Source organism: Triturus cristatus, chromosome 6 (genome assembly GCF_964204655.1).
Source record: "Triturus cristatus chromosome 6, aTriCri1.1, whole genome shotgun sequence".
NCBI classification, from domain to species: Eukaryota; Metazoa; Chordata; class Amphibia; order Caudata; family Salamandridae; genus Triturus; species Triturus cristatus.
In genome coordinates, this window is record NC_140589.1 from 128,797,236 (window position 1) to 128,818,912 (window position 21,677).

At 44.7% G+C, this 21,677-nt stretch overlaps 1 protein-coding gene across 1 annotated transcript in view; it reads right to left on the reverse strand.

Moving 5' to 3' along the window:
• The window catches only part of LRFN2 (leucine rich repeat and fibronectin type III domain containing 2), an 801,499-nt gene that overhangs the window by 446,309 nt on the left and 333,513 nt on the right, over window positions 1–21,677 (reverse strand). The window contains exon 3 of the mRNA XM_085610350.1: window positions 15,591–15,758. The gene's annotated coding sequence lies outside the window, so the exon portion shown is untranslated. The remainder of the gene's footprint in view (window positions 1–15,590; window positions 15,759–21,677) is intronic.

The window sequence follows — 21,677 nt, forward strand, 5'->3', positions numbered from 1 at the left end:
CACCGCATCCATCCAGAAAGTACACTGGGAACTGCCAAAGGGCGTCTAACCAGGGAACTGGGAGTCGGGGAAGGAGCTTATGCCAGATCCTGGCTGATGCCCAGAAAAACCAGAAGGTTCACTTCTCTGGGTGACTTGACGCAGGCATTCGTCACTAACCTGGGGCTCGCTGCATTATGCCGTCTTTCTCATGAGAATTTGTTCTTGACCTGGACAGAGAGGCAGATGGTGAGAGAGAGCTGGAGAGGGGGAGAGAGTAAAGGAGAAAGCAAGAGAGCGAAGGAGAGAGACAGAGAGAAAGAGTGAGACATAAAGAGACAGAACCAGAGGAAAAGAGAGATTGAGAGAAAGTCAGTGAGGCATTGAAAGACAGAGACTCCCATCCATTCAAATAGAGGAGGAAGAGAGAGAGACAGCAGAGAGAGAGAGAAAGTGAGGGCGAGGGACAGACAGACAGGCAAACAATGACAGATGTAGACAGAGTGTCAAAAAGAGGTAGAAAAAAGAGATTGAGAAAGAGTGAGAGAAATAAAGAGGGGGACTGGCAGAGTGAGAGAGAGCGCGACAGAGTGAGATAGACAAAGAGAGAGAGCGAGACAGATAAAAACAGTGAGACTGTCAGAACTGACAAGATTGTGAGAGAGGTAAGACTCTATGGCTATCCCCGTTATGGTGAGCCTCTTTTATACAGATAGCACGGTACCGCCTATGAGTGTTGGGGCTCTCATCCAATCAGTGATCACTAGAAGGAGGCAGTGGCGTAACAAAACTTGAGGGGGGCCCCCTGCAAGGTATGTGGAGGGGCCCCTTTGGGGCTCAATCAGGAGCTCCCGGGCCAGAGCATTGTGGTGAGGGGGCCCCCTGGAGCTTGTGGGCCCCTTCGCACCGCGGGGGTTGCGGGGGCCTGTGTTATGCCCCTGGAAGGAGGGCGATGATGAGAACAGGGACAACTGAACGGTTTGGGGGCCCTGGGTCAAACGTATTTTGGGGGCCCCTGTTTGGAATAGCTTCGAATTTGTAATCCAATTTCAGCTCTTTTATGCCCTTTGGCCAAGTCACTGACTGTGCACAGGCAAACTTGTCCAAATTCAAAATGTGTTTACATCTAATATTAAGGGATAGTGATGTTTCCAGTATTGTAACACAGCAGCTCACTGATATTACTGCAAATATTCTCTGTTACACCCTCCCATTTCTCATATGTGAGGTCCTGTTTTGATAAAAAATAAACGTTTGTTAATGGATGTTACATGAAACACAAATACAACATTTCTCTGCAAAATGTCTGTAACAGACTCTCACACATAACCCACATTACAAATAAATAAAAGGAAAATGGCATTTACAGCAATCTGTTTAAGAATTATTCAGGGTCATCAGGGCAGGACTGTGTGGAGAACAGAGCTGATCTATCAGGGGGCCCCGTGAAAGGCTGGGGCCCCGGGCCAGAGCGCACCTTGCCCATGTCTCAAAACATCTTTGGATGAGAAAGGAATGACTGACAGGCGGGTTCTTGCAGCTTCTGGAACAAACACAGCGAAGCAGCAGAGGACGGACTAGAGATGCAACTGAGAAGGCGGGGCTCTCTATGAAGCGGGCTCTTTTGTTATATCGCCGTAAAGGACACGCGCGCTCTCTAAATACCTAAAAATCATGTTAGGGTGAACCGCAAACGCGCTGTCTGCCCCTGGGCAGCTATTAAGGCGAGACGTGTGCAAGCGCCTCTGGTATATCTCTGCCCTCATGGGACGGACACTCTCAAGCCTATAAACCACATCTTTCATTTATTTATAATCTCAAGTCTTATCTGTCGCTTTTCAAATCCCACATCAATACTTTCGAAAACTCTTCTGTCAGGAAAACACTCAGGCCCGATTACAGGTAATGCGGATTTATATGGGGAGATACTGTGTGGCCGGAAATAACACTTCTCGCAGGTTCCCCATACATACATCTGGCTATTATAAGCCAATCCCCACAGGATGAGCAAGAACTCCATTGTTTTCAGGCAAAATTCGACACAGGATTCTCAGTTCCATTGGAATGAATGCTCCCATTTATGGAGAGCGAAGGAGTGAGGAGTGGGGGTGAGTGAGTGCAGTGGGAAGGGTGGAATGTGGGCTGGAAGGGGAGCATTACCTGCTGCCCCATGCCTCAGAAGGGAGTAGGGCAGGGACTGCAGATCTGGGCCAAGCAAGAGCTTAACTTGACCCAGTGGTTTCCGGTGCTCGGCACCGGCATTTAATTGTCAGCACCAGCACTTGTGACAGTTTGCCACAAGGTGGCGCTATCTGGACAATTTTGAGATGACTACAAGAACAGTTAATTATTAATGTAATACACATAAAAAATGAGTAGTACCTGCCGCCCAAGCTATTCTTATGGCTTTGGGGGCCAAAATAGTCTGAATTGTCACACTTGTAGGAGTGTGAAGGTTAGTAGTTGTGTTGTTACTACATTTGCAGCGCTGGCAGGGGTAAAGTGAGGTACAAGCTGCAGTGGCCTCCTGACTAGAGCCCTGGCACTTATTTATTTACAAATTAAACACTCGGCCCAGCTGCACTTGCAGTCCAATACCAAGGCGACTTTAGTGGCCGGATTTACCAACTGGTAAAATCGGGTGCAATGTTCTGTTCCTGCACCATGGAAAACCATGCATAGGAATGCTAGGCTAGTCATGATTGGAAGGAGCGGATTTGCACCGGTGACGCCACCCCTTCTAATTTACAATCGGCCCCTAACAGAAAACCTGCCTTAGGCATAGAAGCTTACCCTACAAGGTATTGCAGTTGTGCAAAAATCACATATTGATAACGCAGGTCCTCTGCAGACATCCTGTATTGAAATTGCTGTGCTTGACACCACCACCCCAGAAAATAACACAGTTACAGTGCACGCAACTCTAAATGGGCTACACGAAAGATTAGGGGATTGAAATAAGTTTTAGAAAAAGGATGTGCCAATGTTATCCTTGAGCCTTAATTTTCTTCATGAAATCCCCGGGATACAGCATCCCTCAGAACATCATTCTATGTCTCATAATGTTCAATAACACTGCTTGGCCAGTAGAGACCATAGTCCTGTCTGTTGTGTCCTGTTCCATTAGTACCCAACAACACAGAAGTTAAAACCGAACTAATTATTCTTTTTTTATTTTCAGGCTGAAGTAAAATAAATTCTGATTAGATTTGTCATCCAACTAATAAACAGAAAATGAAATTATATACATATCTGTAAAAGATCCCCAATGCATATCATGACTGCTAAGCATTAGAGACACAGTCTATACTAAAAAGATTACTCTCAGACGCTGATGGCATTGTCCAGCAAAATAACTCCCCCCTATTCTTCTGGGAGTGCGACTGAGGACCAGTCACAATGCGTCTGGCCTTGCAACATCCAGAATAAAGAACACACCTTTATATCTATCCCTTATCTTCTGGGAGTGCGACTGAGGACCATTCTCTTGCTTCAGGCCTAGCAACATTCAGAATAAACAACACACCTTTATATCTATCCATAATGTTCTGGGAGTGCGACTGAGGACCAGTCTCTTGCTTCAGGCCTAGCAACATCCAGAATAAAGTACACACCTTTATATCTATCCCTTATCTTCTGGGAGTGTCATTGCGGGCCAGTCTCATGCTCCAGGCCTAGCAACATCCAGAATAAAGTCCACATCTTTATATCTATCCCTAATCTTCTGGGAGTGCGACTGAGGCCCAGTCTCTTGCTTCAGGCCTAGCAACGTCCAAAATAAAGTCCACATCTTTATATATATCCTTAATCTTCTGGGAGTGCGACTGAGGACCAGTCTCTTGCTTCAGGCCTAGCAACATCCAGAATAAAGTCCACATCTTTATATCTATCCCTAATCTTCTGGGAGCGCGACTGAGGCCCAGTCTCTTGCTTCAGGCCTAGAAACGTCCAAAATAAAGTCCACATCTTTATATATATCCTTAATCTTCTGGGAGTGCGACTGAGGACCAGTCTCTTGCTTCAGGCCTAGCAACATCCAGAATAAAGTCCACATCTTTATATCTATCCCTAATCTTCTGGGAGTGCGACTGAGGCCCAGTCTTTGCTGCAGGCCTAGCAACATCCAGAATAAAGTACACATCTTTATATATATCCCTAATCTTCTGGGAGTGCGACTGAGGACCAGTCTCTTGCTTCAGGCCTAGCAACATCCAGAATAAAGTTCACATCTTTATATATATCCCTAATCTTCTGGGAGTGCGACTGAGGACCAGTCTCTTGCTTCAGGCCTAGCAACATCCAGAATAAAGTCCACATCTTTATATCTATCCCTAATCTTCTGGGAGTGCGACTGAGGCCCAGTCTCTTGCTGCAGGCCTAGCAACATCCAGAATAAAGTACACATCTTTATATCTATCCCTAATCTTCTGGGAGTGCGACGGAGGACCATTCTCTTGCTTCAGACCTAGCAACATCCAGAATAAAGTACACATCTTTATATATATCCCTTATCTTCTGGGAGTGTCACTGAGGACCAGTCTCTTACTTCCGGCCTAGCAACATCCAGAATAAAGTACACATCTTTATATCTATCCCTAATCTTCTTGGAGTGCGACGGAGGACCATTCTCTTGCTTCAGGCCTAGCAAGATCCAGAATAAAGTACACATCTTTATATATATCCCTTATCTTCTGGGAGTGTCACTGAGGACCAGTCTCTTGCTTCAGGCCTAGCAACATCCAGAATAAAGTACACATCTTTATATCTATCCCTAATCTTCTGGGAGTGCGACGGAGGACCATTCTCTTGCTTCAGGCCTAGCAAGATCCAGAATAAAGTACACATCTTTATATCTATCCCTAATCTTCTGGGAGTGTGACCAGTCTCTTACTTCAGGCCTAGCAACACCCAGAATAACACATATTGTTTATTGATGCATTTATTTTTCTTAGTTTTGGTTGGATACAACCTTACGGACATATCAAGTCAGACATAAAATGCACACATTTCACAAAAACAATGGACATGGCACAACCATAGTTTCTTCTCACAGGTGAAAATATCAAAACTACAATCACAATGCGTTCACTATGATTCCTAATCGTATTTGCACTTGTTTTTTATCACTATTTTGGAAACTCCTGCATAAGGACACCATTTCTTGTTCTGGCAAGTACACAAATGTCATTCTATAAAAATATGTTCAAATACGCAAAATATAGGCTTACAAAAGTGACAGTGTTTCTACTCAACCAAGCTTCAGTAACTTGGAAAAGAAGCAATTATCCGGGTCCTAGCCTCAAAATATGTTACTCACTGGGAAGCAGTTTGATTCCAGTTGCTGTTGTATAAAAAATTCATCAGTACTGAACATCATACACTTGGCAATTCTTAGACTGCCTGCTGCTACTGACACCATATGTACTTTCTGTTTCAGTGGAGTGTGAAATAATGGAACAGAAACTTCAGCATTCTAAAAAATAAAATGGTAAATCAAAATGCCATAAATCCTTCTATAAAATAGGACAATCTAATTCTATGTTATATTATGTTATGTTAAACAAACTTTTACAGTGCACGATTACCCGCTGGTGTGTTGGCTTTAGCTCTGTTGAGTGGGTAAAGAAACAGCACCTGATTAAACGAAAAGCCATGTTTTAGTTTGTTCCTGAAGGATAACAGAGTGGGCATGGATCCTAATGTGGGAGAATAGTTCATACCATGCTTTGGCAGTGCAAAGCACAAAACTTCTACCACCCCAGTGGTCCTTTTAAACCTAGGGATGACGCGTTTGTTTGCTCCAGAGGAGCGCAGGTTTCTGGTTGGCTCATACCTCCAATTCGCCAAGGTATGGGGCGCAATTCACCAAGGTATTTTCAGCCGTAAAGGTTTACGTCCAAAAATATTTGGATTTATGCGTGCCAAGAATTCCTAATAGGATGCTTGTCACTAAATGGATTTCCTACTGCAGATCTTTCTGCCAGAACTTTGGGGAAATCCACAGTAGTAAGTACCACGTAATATTAGGTGGCAAGTGGGAGTGGCATGGTGTTGTTAGCCTTGTAAGTTTGAGATCACCCACAAACATGCCTTTTTTGCATTTACAAACCTAAAGCGGACCCTTTCCTAACTTGGGAATGCTCAGAAATTTTTTCCAGCCAAGGGCCAGTGTAACTGAGGAGGTGGCCTAACGGCTAGGGCGGTCGACCTCGAATCTGGGGAGCTGTGTTCGAGTCTCGGCAAAAGACGCTGAACTTCCTGTGATTCTGGGTAAGTCACTTAATCTCCCTGTGCCTAACAAAAATGAATGTGTCCTCATGTAATACAACTGGTGCTATGTAAAGCACGCTGATACCCGCTTCGGGTCAAGTTTGCGCTATATAAAACTCTGTAAAATAAAAAAAATAAAAAAGAAGAGGAATGGATCGCTCCCAGTGGTGCAGGGAAGAGCTTTTACAGCACAGAAAAAAAGAAAGAAAATACTGTGCAGGATCACATGTGGCTCCATTTCCCCTATTCCTAAATCCGCACTATGCAGATGTCTACCCAGGTGGGAAAAGACACCATGGGAGATGTCATATGACACTTCTCACATTCCCATTGGTGTGCCTGGAAACCTGCAGCACGGCACAGGTTCACACATGGGAATGTTTGTGAATTCCCAAAAGTAGTAAATCTGTGACAAACAAGCATGCCTGTGTTAGCTTGAGTGCATGGTGACATTCAACAAGGGCATGCATTGGCGCTCCACCGACACTGTATTTAGCAGCACTGCGCCATTTAAAAAACCTTTATGGAAAATGGGCTGCATTTAAAAAAAAAAAAAGTTCCTTTATTTAAAAGCAAACACAGGCATGGGGGTCTGTTGTCCCCAGTAGGCCACCATCCCTGTTTTATTGCCCAATCCCAATGGGTCACAAATTGCAGCCCATCTCATGAATATTGATGTGGCAGGTCAATTGCGACCCCATAGAGAAATCGCTAATGTGTCTGAGACACATTAGTGCATTTCGTTTTGCAAGTCTCTAATTGCGAGTCACAAAAAAATCGCAATTAGTGACTCGCAAAATGAAATGGTCATACATCTGGCCTTTAGGGAAGAGTTGCTTGCTGTCTATTCATATTTTCTCTCAAGAAGTAAAGGGTTGTGGTTCAGCCGACTACAGTCGTAATGTTCAAGTTGAACTTACTTTCATGGAAAGGTTATCGTTGATGCCTTTTATTTAAGATTGTTGCTATGCTTAGAAAACAACGGACTCGCAATACAGAAATTACAATGAAAAATTAACCTCTCATTGGTGAAGTTTATAATTCACTGAAGCGACGTAATTCCGTAAATTTCTAAATATAGGGTGTACTATTATCCCAGTGGAATTTGAGTTTGAAAACCAATGCTTCTTGTGCAACAACAAGGACCAAATGTAATATGCATACATAGCTGTAGCACGGCCAGAACCCAACCTCTATTTTTCTGTTTCACTGTGGCTTCTCTTTTTTTCAGCTCTATATTCGAAGTGTTGACATCCATTTTATAATTTTAGCCTTGTAGCGTCATTCTCGGCTCGGTACATACTGAATCAGCGTTCAAGGTAAGCATGAAAACAAGTGCCTGAGCTAGTACGTTTCTGCACATCACGGGATCCGTCCTGGCAGCAAGGAACATGATCAAGGCCAACCAATCAGAATACCCCGGTCTGTAGCATCCTTTGTCATTATACTGGCTGCAAGGCCTTCATTTGTGCAAAGCTGCACAGCTCGTTCTCTGTCTTCCACTTCATTGTACCAGTGAAAAATACATTTATGTAGGATGCTGGCTCTGCATATGGTATATCTCTAAGTGGTTTTATCGTGCACAGAGTCCAGAGATTCCCCCAGAAGGGTACAAAGCACAATGTAAACCCAAACAGCTATTTTTGGTAGTGTGGGCGAGCAGCCTTAGGCATAACACAGAGGAGTGTAAGACATTTGTTATGCACACAGTGACCAATAAGTGAAACACAACTCAAAGAGGAGATCCACACCAGTTTTAGAAAAAAATGAAACTTCTTTCTAGATTTATTTTAAGACCAAGATGTCCACAAAAAGGTAAGTATGTTTTTCAAGGAAAATACTTGAAACTTTAATGAGTGGACACGGGGCAATTTTCAAGCATTGTAATGTTAACCTATGGGAGGAAAACAAGAATGCAGTTTTTGCAGGTAAGTACTCAACTTACAGATTCAGTCTTCGGAGCAGCACAGAGGTGGCTAGGGCTGGGGTAAAATTCAAGGTCGGTTGCCCAATGTTAACCAATGGAGACTGGGTAAACTGGAAGATACGCTTATCACAGATGAGTAAACCAGTTTCAGGGGTCGATCTCCTGGGGTTAAGGAAAGTACAAGGGTGGCCACAAGACAGCACCACACTTACACCCTCAGTGGCATAGGGGTGGCTGGGTGCAGGGTGCAAATACAGCATCGGGAGCCCAATGCAACTCAATTGGGGAGATCAGTCTTGAAGTAAGGCTGCAGGCTCAGGCCAAGAGGCTGGGCGAAGAAACCCCACAGGACCCCAGGTAAGTAGAGCTGCTAGGGGACATAGGGACACCAATGGTTGAGGTACCCAAGGCGCAGGGGCTTCAGGTTCAGGGGTGTCCTTAGGTGCTGGAAAACTCATGCCTGGTAGCATGCGGTCTGGGGAAGTCTTCAAGTTGAGACTGCAGGCGTCGAGGAGGAGACTGGCAGGGGTCAGCCCATGGTGTACTGAGGCTCAGAAGCACTGAGGAACCTACACAAAACTGGTGGGCCACTTGGACTCAGGCCGTGAGCTTCGGGCGCAGAGGAGGATCTGGAGGCGAGTTTGTGGTTCCTCAAGTCAGAGTTCTTTTTCTTTGAAGATTGTTCTGGACAGGTCTGCTGTCCACGGGAGATTAGGAGCCTTTCTTCAAATCAGGCAGTCCTCCCAGGGTGCTGGAGTTTGCTAGTCGGTGAGGCGAGTCGCTATTCTTCAGCAGGGTCTGTGAAGGCTATAGACAGGATGGTAGGGGTGGGGCCAGGTCAGTTGGTGTCTTCAGTCTTTTCTGCTGCATGGCTATTCTTTTTTGGTCATCCCTAATCTGATATCAGGGTCCGGGGAAGCCAACTAAATACAGGGAAATAACTGGTAGGGAGCAATGGGTTACTTAACTTGAGTGTTTACATCCACTATTATGACTCCGTCCTGTGGGAAAGGGTGTAGTCCTAGCCCTGATTAGATAAGTCCCACCATCTTCAAGATGGTGGGCATTAAAAAGTGTGCTTTACTTCACCTCCAGCATCTGAGGGATGGAGTTGGCGAAGGTGGGCACACCTCCTATTCTCCCGAAGTTTTCCCACCATCTCTACTGCCAAAGTGAGGGTTTGAACCAGGGGCAGCTATTTGTTGTTAGCAGCAGAGCGTGGTGTGTGATCCCGCCACCCAGGATGTGCTTTTTTTCTGGCCTCAGAGAGCAGAGGCTCTTCTCCCAGGGCTCCAGAAACATGTCTGGTGGTGGCAGGCTGCAAAAGCCAGTCAGAGACAACACCAGGGTTGGTAGGTGTTAGACCTGGCATCATTGGCGTGGGTGTCCCCTGTATTTTTGCCTTTACCTCCTGTGTTTTTGCTGTGTGTTGGACTTCTTTTGGCTGGTCTAGATGCTTTGGGCACTTTGCCACTGCTGTTCAATACCAAAGTGCACGTGCTCCCTTTGTAAATTATTGTTATGGATTGGTGATTCCATGATTGGCATATTTGATTTACTAGTCAGTCCCTAGTTCAGTGCACTGTATGTGCCCAAGGCCTGTAAATCAAATGCTGCTAGTGGGCTGCAGGACTGATTGTGCCACCCACATAAGCTGCTTGTAAATGTAACTCAGGCTTACCATTTCAGAGCCTGTGTGCAGTCTAGTACTGCCATGTCAACCTGGCACATGGACCCACTGGCCAGGCCCTAACCTTCCCTTTTCTTACATATTAGTCACCCCTAAGGTAGGCCCAAGGTATCCCTGTGGGCAGGGTCTAGCGCATGTGAAAGGTAGGACATGCCCTGATGTGTGTGGCATTGCTTGATAGTGAAATACTACCAATTTTGTTTTTCACTATTGCAAGGCTACCTGCTCCCATAGGCTAGAATGGGGAGTTTGCTTATAACATCTTATAAACATAACTACCCCTGGGAATAAGGTAGGAAATAAAGTTTAGTATGCCTGAGCTCGGAATGTTAAAATGCATCTTTTAGTGAGGGTGATTTTTACAATCTGTGTTTGAAAATACCTCTTTTAGAAAGTAGGTATTTTTATGCTTAACCATCCTGTGAGCCTCTGCTGAGATGTGTATTGACTGTCTGGCTTTGGAGTGACAGGGGATGGGGATGGTCAGTGGCTCTAGAGAGTCTGGATGAGTCAGGGCTGGACTGAATAGACTTGGGCTGCATTTCGAGTAGGGGGGGGGAGATTTCTCTTTCCCTGAATGGGCCTGGTCTGCCTTCCACAATGCTGTCTCCATCTCCTGCCAGGGAGCTGCACCAGAAAGGACAAAACTGGTTGTGACTGAGCACAGGGCTTCTCTGCCACCAGAGAACAAAGGATTTTGCTGTATAAAAGAGGGGTCCTGACCCCAGACTTTTAGATCACTTCTGGGAAATCAAGAGGAATCATTGCCAAGGAGAAGAGCTGGAGAAACTGTGGAAGAATACTGCCCCTGTGCTGTTTCCTGTCTGGGGTTGGCCTGCAGTGGCTACTTTCTGCCAAGGAAAGGGAGAAACACTTTGCTGTTTGCTGTGCCCCCTGCTTGAGGAAGATCTCCAACAGCTTGAAACTGAGCTTGCCTCCTGTTCTGAGGTCTCAGGGACACAAAGACTTTACCACCAGCTGCCCTGAACTTCCTTGCTAGGAGTTCTGACCAGCAAAGAGGTGCCTGCTGTTGTTTTGGACCTCCGAAGGCTGTTTGCCACTGGGAGCTATAAAAGTAATGCAACTTCAAGAAGTGTGAGGTATTCGCACCTGTTCCTGATGCACCACTGAAGAAATCTTCACAGCGTCTGCCCACGGCTCGAGAAATCGCAACACGCCTCATTGAGTGTACTGGTCTCCGAAGTCCGAGATCAATGCACCGATTCCAACGCAAGCCCTGCTGTGCAGCTGCAAAACTGACGAATCATCCCAGATCATTGTATTGCACCAGGGCTCAAGGTCTGTCGCATCGTTAAAGGAGGCAGTAAGAAACCGACACATAACACTCCCATGCAGTAAGAAACCAAGGTATCACCTACTCTCCGTTAAGGAACCGATGCATCACCTCCCCTGCGCAGCAGTAAGGAACTGACGCATCACCGTCCCTGGAGCAAGGAACCGACGCATAACCTTCCCTGAGTGTATGGAAACAACACATCACCTTCGATGCGACCCATTGTGTTTGTGTGCGCGATGCATCCAAGGTACTTTGTGCGAAAAGTGCGTTGAACTGAACTATTTCTACCATTTGAAAGTCATATTTTTATTACTGTATTTTGGATTTTTGTCGTTTTGGTCTTCTTTGGTTGAGATAAACAATACTTATTTTTCTAAACTGGTGTGATGTCCATTGGTTGTGTTTTCACCGTATTACTTTATGTGTTCCCAAATGCTCGACACACTGTCTCTGAGATAAGCCTGTCTGGTCGTGCGAAGCTTCCAAGGGGGTGAATAGGGGTTATCTTAGAAGTGTATCCCCCTTACCCTGAATAGGAAAAAGGGTCCCTACTTGGACAAAGGTACCTACCTCTGCCAACTAGAGACCCCCATTTCTGACAGTAGATTTTCAGGGGACACCTCTGAGTTGTTGTCTGAGTACATGTTTTAATAAATCCAACACTGGCATCAGTGCAGGTTTATTAAGAGGAGTGGTTTGGTACCAAACTCTCCTGGGTTCAGTGAAGCCATCATGGTGCTGGGGAACTCGAGTTTCCAGACCATTAACTCTTTATGGCTTCCCTGGCAATTACAATATTAAAGAACAGACTTAAATATTGTAGGGTCATATCTGCTCATATGCCCACAACTGAGATATGGTGCATCCTACTTTAGGGCTTGTAAGGCCTGCAAGAGGGGTGACTTACCTATACCTTGGGCAGTGCTGATGAACATGACACACAGGCAGTGTGCAATATCGACTTTGTCGTTTTTCAATGCACCAAGGCATGCAAGCTGTAGTAGCAGTGACATGGCCTTGGTCGGGGGGCCCCTAGGGGACCCCTTCAGTCTCCATGCCCTAGGTACCAAGCATACCATTTACTAGGGACTTACAGGGGAGCTGAATTTTGCCATTCGTGGTACAGTTTTAGGGAAGGAGCACTGGCACAGTGGACCTGGTTGGAAGGTACTCTGTGCACTTACAATTGAAACCACATCTTTTTCCAGGCAAAAAGTGGGGGGCTAACCATGTCAAAAGACGCACTTTATTACACTATATGAAAGCATGTTGGCCTAACAAAGGCAGAAGGTGATGAGGCGCTGTGACCAATTGTGGGAGAAAACACTGCAATGTAAAAGAAATGCATCCATGGAGACATAATTTGGTGGCGAAGTGGTTGCCATCAAGCAGTAATTTGAATGAGCATCTCACATAATGAGCTCTGCGGTCCTAACAAGAGGTTTGCTCCAAGATTAAATAACAGCTTGAAGATTAAAGGCAAGGGCTGTGCCCCTTGAAAGGCTGGCAGATTACAGGGTTTTTGTCTAGTACAGGATACAGCAGTACGTGCTCATTTCTTGTCCTTGCTCGACTTTTATGAGTGCATTTGTGCCACTTCTTCATGGTGTCAAAAGCAGTCCTTCAATTGTAAAACTAATACAAAACATTGGAAGGAAGCCTCCTGCAGAAACCTTTCACTGAGTGCTAATAACGTTTTAATTGTCACTTTTTATTGTGATGATCAAAGCTGTTCACAGCACTATAAATAATTAGACAAGGGCCAGACCTAAGCATTGGAGAATACAAGTGCTAGAAATTAGAACAAGCATTTGCAATGCAATCGGTCTCGCCTTTGGGGCATTATATGTATTTAGCTATGCAGCACATTAGCCTTGGTGCTGAAACATCCTCTGTTCTTTAACACGGACGGAAAGTAAGCACCAAACTGCAGAACACGCCCGGTATGGGAACACATGGGGGGAAATACTGCCTATCAGTGGGAAATTGTATTCCCCAAGGCTCTATTTTTAATATAAAATCAGCCTGACAGTGGTCATATCACTGAAAATACAAGATTTGAAAAATATTATTGTCTACGGGTGCTTGTTTCTATGGCCTGGAATCTGGGAATGCTAAAGTGATTCTGGCATTTTACTGACCTCTGCTGGTCGTTAACTATCAAGAAAGTTAAATACAGGCTGTTGAACAAGCAGAAAGCATATCTGTTATTTCACTCACCTCTACTGGTCGTTTTCTATCAAGACAGTTAAATAGAGGCAGTTGAACAGAAAACAAAGTCCCTAAGCAAAGGCGGAAGCAGACAAGTCCTAGGGCTGATCTCCAAATCCCACAAAGTACATACGAGAGATCTTGCAGACAGCGCAAGCGCTGTCTAGGCTCGACCTCAAACAAGCACACAAATATACCAAACATGTAAAGTTGTAGTTTACTCCCTCCCCCTCTCCCCAATTGCGCATCTATGAAAATTGACCGGTGAGCCAAACCTGCTGCAATAGCTTTAAAAATTCACATCTCCGAGTGTGTTACCAAGGAAGCCATATATGAATGCATAAATGGGGCCCATCTCTGTTTTTCAGAGCTAACTAATTAATATGCAAAACCTTGTAATAGACTCCCTTCTTTTTTGTATGAAAGAAAAAGGCACATACACAACACTCGCAAGCACTTATTCTGATGCCCTTTTATGCAACTCCATTGCTACATGCTGTTTTTGCAACTGATATAGACAATTTGCGGTTTTTAAACTCGGATTCATTTTAGGTTTGTGATGTTGCTAATCTGACTTGAAGCTGGAGCATCCAGTGAAAAAACAATATTTTCAAACTAGTCCTTGCTTCTCAACTATGTTCACTCAACTGTGAGTGGACACTGAAGTGCAGGCATTGTTTGCAATTCTGACCGATATGAATGGGCGCGCATGGACAAATCGATGTTTTGTGACACTGAAGGGTAGTAAATTACAGCAGGTAAAAAAACGTGAAGAAAATGGGATTTTTGTAAGTGAAGAGAGACCACGACTAAATTACACAATTCTAACATCGCATCAGCCAGCACCATTCTCAAAACCTAGAATCTTGCATTCCGGATCTGACTGCCATCTTGTAATGTATTTTATAGATTTTGCTACAACAACCTAAAGTCGTCGTGAAGTGAAACCTAAAAGTGAACCCGTCAAAACTGACACTGTTACTTGCAACTCATTAAGAAGCGTTTGACGTGTTTTACACCTTTAAGAGGTAACATCAGTATCTATATTACAAGGGTAAAGTCGAATGAATTTTTTTTTGTGAAAATCTTCTTTTGGTGCTGATGGGCGTAAATTTAATATAGCGCCTCCCAGTTTACCATACATTGTCTCTAACTAACATATTTAAAATAAAAAATTAGCTTCGACAATGCAAACATTTTTCACCACTATTAGAAAATTAAAAACAATAAAGATCCGTGATTTCACATAGACACTGCAGCTGAAAATACAAGTAACATTACAAGAGAACTGAACTCATGTGTTTTTTCTAAATTTCTCTTACAACTTTATACTACATTGAAAGAAAGTTTTTTTTGTATACTCTATATGTGTGCACAGGCCTGTTGTAATTGTTTGTACTGACCTTTGGTCTATCTCCCAGGAGGTTTTAGGGGTTCTCCCTCACCTGTTGCACCGTTTACGTAGCATTAGATAAACCATACGCATACTTCTTGTTGGCGCCATCTCCTACCACATTTAAGCAACCCCCCTTTCTTTCGTAACATCACAAGAGATATAAACATTTATGTACAATGAGAACAATCAGCATCAAAGGTGCATTTTAAAGGGCTTATTTTAGAGCCCTTGCGTCACATTTGCGCCGCTGGTGCGTCACTTTTTGTGTAAAAAATGAGCATTGTTGCACCATATTTCCAAAGTGATGCATCTAGGTAGATGTGTCACTTTGTAAACCCCTGTGCCACATTATACCTGCGCTAGGTATAATGTATGCAGGGGGACGTTCCGACGTAGAACAGGGTCGTAGAAGTGACACAGTGAAATCTCTAGGATTTCACTGCACCACTTCTAGGACACAAATGCCATGGCAGGCGTAAGACTGACGCATGCACATCTCACATGGGACTTGCCCATGTGTATTGACCCATTGCTGGAGTTGCGTCACTTTTGTGACACACTCCAGCAATGCGTAATTTTTGCGCCTACAGATACGTCAGAAATACTGACGTATCTGTAACTCCTTGCGACATGATGCGTCATACTGTAAATATGACGCATCATTGGTGTCGCAAGGCATGCGTAACGAAAAGTGACGCATTGCTGTTTTCTCGCAGCGATGCATCACTTTTCATAAATGAGGCCCTAAGTACTTTCGAAATTCAGGGATCTATTGCAATGGAAATGGTATGTGTCAAATCACCTCAATCAGGGTGCTTACCTTTATTGACATCGGTATTACGGTAAAAAACACTGAGGCATGCGACTTGGGGTACTAGAAACACGTGTCATCAAACAGCAGGCCCCAGCCGAGACAGCTTTCTGAGGACAAGTGATGCATCTCAGTTCTTCTTGTCTCCTGCTTACTTCACACATTTAGACAACACTCCTGTAAAAAAAAAAAAACATATTAATTAGATATCTTTTTGCCACAAATATTTTCATATACAACAATCTCACTTCATAATGACAGGGCCTGCAAGGTGATAGTGTTACAGCTCTAAGAATCCAAAAGCCTGCAGAACCACCCCAACAAAAGGCAAAAACAAGGTGACGTTTCTACAGCAGCTCCCTTGGTTTACACATTAGAGCATCAAAGTATCACAAATCTTCCTGCAGTGACCAACATTCAGATGTATACATGTACTTATCCTACCTTACCTGGTACTTCTCACAGGCACATCTAGAACTCAAAACGCATCAGAGAAGACAAGGAATGCTCCTACTCACTAATTCTCCTGTACGATAATTAGTGCAGACCATGTACAGACTCTGGAAAATCTTGATGATGGAAGCAACTTTACCATGGGAATGATGGTGGTGATGAAGCAAGGATTTAAGAAAATGAAACTTGCTCGGAGCATTCCCTCATTAACAGTACTAATTATCGAAAATAGTAAAGAAAACTGAATTAATATACACGCACAACATTTACATATGGGAATTAGAGCTTTATGCATGCTTAACTAATGAAAATAGAATGCAACACAACTAAAACCCGCTTTAAACGGAAAAACGCTTCTGCGCATGTGCGAATTACAACTACGTAGATAGTAACGTGACTAACCGGTTTTGAGAGGGAAAACTCTCACGCATGCGCAGGAATTACTAACATTGGGTCTTGAGGTACCGCATGCCTGGCATATGCTTGCCTGAATTTAAAAGAGAGCTGTCGCTGCCTATGCTTTTACTTAACAAAGGAGAAAGTAACATGGGATAGAGTAGAAGTGGGTGGTGAACAGTGAAAATCACTTATTTGATAAATTAGCATTTGTTTATGAATCCTTTATTAATAGTGTATGTTTGGGCCTTATGTGACACACAAGGGAAAAGATGGTGTTGAAAATGGATGCGAGTTGGACACACGCAATGTAATAGTGATGTGACCTGATGACCGAGTTACTGACAGGCTGTCAAGAGCCAAGGACACCCACCGTGTGAAAGTTCTTCTCGGCTGTACTCGACGCTACTTCATGGACCACAATTCTTTGGGGTAACACGCTGGTAGGACTAGCAGAGTGCGGCCAATCGGATTTTTGTTTATATTCAGGCTCCCTTGAGCAGGTGGGGCTGACGAGCCCATGGCTACGCACCTGCGCGCCTTGAGTGGTACTTTACCTGATAATATTTTTTGGCAGCCTACGCAGCAACCCTACACACATACCTACTCCCTGCTGACGAGAGGCAACTACCTCGAAACACGTGTCCAGGGATGGCTAACGCGACACTCATTTTCATTTTAAACTTTTGGCATAGGCGTACCCGCCGACGCTACTTCATGGACCACAATTCTTTGGGGTAACACGCTGGTAGGACTAGCAGAGTGCGGCCAATCGGATTTTTGTTTATATTCAGGCTCCCTTGAGCCGGTGGGGCTGACGAGCCCATGGCTACGCACCTGCGCGCCTTGAGTGGTACTTTACCTGATAATATTTTTTGGCAGCCTACGCAGCAACCCTACACACATACCTACTCCCTGCTGACGAGAGGCAACTATCTCGAAACACGTGACCAGGGATGGCTAACGCAACACTCATTTTCATTTTAAACTTTTGGCATAGGCGTACCCGCCGACGCTACTTCATGGACCACAATTCTTTGGGGTAACACGCTGGTAGGACTAGCAGAGTGCGGCCAATCGGATTTTTGTTTATATTCAGGCTCCCTTGAGCCGGTGGGGCTGACGAGCCCATGGCTACGCACCTGCGCGCCTTGAGTGGTACTTTACCTGATAATATTTTTTGGCAGCCTACGCAGCAACCCTACACACATACCTACTCCCTGCTGACGAGAGGCAACTATCTCGAAACACGTGTCCAGGGATGGCTAACGCGACACTCATTTTCATTTTAAACTTTTGGCATAGGCATACCCGCCGACGCTAAGTCATGGACCACAATTCTTTGGGGTAACACGCTGGTAGGACTAGCAGAGTGCGGCCAATCGGATTTTTGGTTAATAACATGTTGGTCTCCTTGTGTGAGGATAAGTGGTGCTGCACTGGGTACTTTAGTACTTCAAGATACTTTCATACACTTCTCATTGAAGTGTAAATATGCACACCCCAACTTGAGTATGAAAGAAACCCCATTATGGCCAATAGGTCAATATTTAAAGTGTATGAGACAGTGCGTGTGTTCTCTACATAACCTTGGCAAATAAAGTCAACTCAACTTTATTATGAAAGAACAGTAAGGCATCTGATTGGAGGCAAATGTGTTGTAAGGTAATGCCTCCTCCCCAGCGTTCCAAGTCCCTACTGAGCAGCCAGTGCCTCAGGTCATGTCGAATGTTGAGAGTGTTTGTGTTGGATTGAGGTCAGTTGAAGATATGGGCTGAGGAGCAAGGATGCTGTTCATGGTGGGCCTTAGCGATCCATGTACTTACTTGTAGCTAAGATCTAATAAACCCTCTTCTTTTACAACCTACACTACTCTCTACTGGACTTTGTTCACAACACTTGCGACCAGTTAAAAAAGTTAATCTAAACTTAGAGTGCATTCATTACATTACATTTACATTTACATTTACATTTACATTTATGCAGGAGGGCATTTAGACATGCCATTATAATAATGAGTCTGCTTCTACATCTGAACATGTCTTAGCTAGCGGTCGTAAAGCCAAGATGTTGGCAAATATAAGGCATATTTACAAGCCAAGAAACATCAAGAAAAGTGAAGTTGTGGTGGCGATAGGGGCTCCGCCTTATTCACAACGGAGCATTGAGACACTTAACGTGACTTAACACTGCCTTGTGAATAAGGCACCCCTTCAAGCTATACTTAGCATAAAAGGGGAGTGCAATGTGTGTTGCGGTGGGCATTGATTTTGACACTGCCTCATATTTACTACTGTGGCATAAATATGGGGCAGCGCACTGGCGCAACGAGGAGAAATGTTTCATTTCTACTCATTTTTGCTGTTTCTATGTGTGCTGCGTTGTGCAGCACACATAGAAACAGTAAAACACCATTGATTGTATATGTGCAGGAAGGTGTCCCCTCCTGCACATACACTATCATTAAAAAATTACGTTTTGCAATTTCTATGTGTGCTGCATCAAGCAGCACAGATAGAAGTTTCAAAACGCCATTTCAGATTGTTTATGTGCAGTAATGTTTGATTGATTTATTGATTGAGGCCTCTTTGCACAATGGTGCTAGGGGGCCTGCATTGGCGCTAGGCAGCTAAATTAGCGCCAGCACAGGGGGAAATGCAAGGATGCCCCGTATTCTTGTAAATATGGTGCAACCCTTCATTTCAGAAGAGGCAGAGCGCGGAGTCAAGCCAAGGAGGTTAACGCTGCGCTCCGCCACTTCCTTGTAAATATGGCCCCTAGTGTTATACACATCTGAGCAATGAGGAGTCATCAGGAACGTACTACGCTAGATACAATTTAAAAAAAGAAAAACAGGCAGGTGATGGAGTATTTCAAAACAGATGATGACAATTAACAAATTGCACTTTTTGATTTTTATTATCAGTTACTATCCCTATAAACTATAGTTACATTATTACTCCACTGAAGAGCTGACACTGGCAGGCTTTTCTTGATAGGTGAGTTGAACATTCGCTGCTGAAACCTTGTGTTACTAATATCACGAGTTCGTAATTACAAGCTTGACTCAGCCTAGAATACTCCCAAGGCTGGTAAAGAGAGTACCATTAATGTGGGTAATGGTAGAACCTGATACCTTCAGACCTTAGAACTGCCAAAGGTGTGGTGTGGAGGGCTGCATGTGAATCCAATGCAATGCTCGTTTGTAATGGGAACATTTTTGTTTGGTTTAGGTGGGAATGTGGTCTGTGTTTTCTAGGTAATATATTCTCAACCTTTTCCCTCCAAACCATCAGATTGCAGGGCGCGGTTCTGCAGAACAGCATTTGAATGTGGTCCTGCAGACCCTGAAGCTCATGGTTGGCTGATGAGCTTATGGAGCCGCCAGGCCTAATATTGTCCAAACAAGAGATGCCAGCTGTCCCTGGAAGGCGACCCTGCCCCCGAAGCCCTGCAGCATTTTCTCACCATACGGAAAATCTTGCAGTTTCTGTTTCAATAAGCTTTTTCCACAATAAAACTAGAAGTATTACACATTGAATTGCTCTGCCACAATGACAGCTAAGGCCTTGTGCAGTAAGTTACCTTTTTCTGTCTGGTCTTCCAGATGTTCTGCCCTTTTATGCACTTCATTGTGCTGCTATGAGTACTCTGAGCGCTGTGAAATGGCCGTTCATTCCCACAGTGAGTGTGCTCAGCCCTTGAAGGCGCCTAATGTAAGACTGGCTTCCTTCAGTTTCCAGTTAGGCCAAGGTACATCGGTCTTGGAATTGCACCAGTAGTGTGGACGTTACATGTCACATGTGGGCAGTGGCGGCTACTCCGCTAAGGCGGAGGAGCGTCGCCCCACTGACTTCAATAGGAAAAATGAAATGATAATAACTATTGCTATTATCATTTTATTTGTCCTATTGAACCGAGTGGCTCTCGGGGTGGGGCGGGGTTGGCCAGAGCAGGGAGAGGAGTGGTTTACACTCCTTAAGTGCGCATGACTGCTTGGTTGGCCCTCTGGGGCTGGCCAACAGTCCTGCGCCCTTTGCATCTTCCCCACCAGGCTGCGTTACACAGCCTGGTGAGGAACATGCAAAGCCTCCCGGTCACGTCTGAGCGCCATGGTTCGGCGCTCAGACCAATCACAATACTTCATTGCAGCATGGTGATTGGCTACGGGGAGCCTGCGTGCCTCCTGCTCCTTCCTGCTGCCGGTGGAGACAGGAAGAAGAGGACGGAGAAGAGGCGCCGGCCGGCTGGCCCAGGTAAGTAGGGTTTTTTTTGTTCCGTCCCGCACTCCCCATGCCCCCGCCTCACCACTCCAGATTGATAGCAGCTGCTACTGCATGTGGGATTGACAAAATTTCTCCATTATCTATATGAATAGCTAAAATGTATGGCTCCAGAGAACACTATTGGGTCCTAGCTGGGTTCACGTTTATAATCATGACTGTAACACAGGGCAGAAAATAAGTGCCTTGCAATGTAGAAACTTTTATACATTAGATAAATTACCTAAAGTGTGGCCTGTGAGGCAACAGGTCTGGGCGACCTATTAAAGTGGGGCAATTATGTTTACAAAGTGAAAAGTTGCCACAAGTTGGTTGCCATGTTTTAGGCAAGTGACGTGTTCCACTGAGCAGCCTTCATTGTGAATAAAGGCCTATTTTCAAAAATTACATATGAACTGCAGCAGTGTTTCCCCCAACCTGGCTGCATGGCTGACTCCACCCTGTCAAGAAGCACAAAGCTGATCCCACTGCAAAGCCCATCTGATGCTGGGCTCTGGGTGCTTTCTATTCTTGGCAGATTGCACAGCAGGCTCTCTATTCCCATTCCAGGCATGTGTGAGTCTATAAATGTCCCAGTGTGACTTGCACTTAAGTATTTGCAAACTTTTAATTAAAGTCTGTTTAATCATGTTAATGGTATGCCGTCCTCCTTTCTGAGGACGACACCTCGTTGGAAATAACCCAACAGCACTCAGCACTTCAACTCTAGCTTCGCTACCAATCAGTGACATGAGTGGATAAGGAATGCCAGTGACGCCTGCAATAATGCCAGTGACTCAGATGAGTTGCTGCTTTTCAAAGGTTCTGAAAACACACTGGGTGCCACTCTTGTAGGTTCTGAGCAGTGAATACTTGTTTCCTAGGAAACATCTCCCTAAGGAAGATCAATCAACAACAAGGAGGATGCATCCACAATGACGTCATCTGTGCATCGGCCTACCCCAGGCAACATCAAATGACCTAT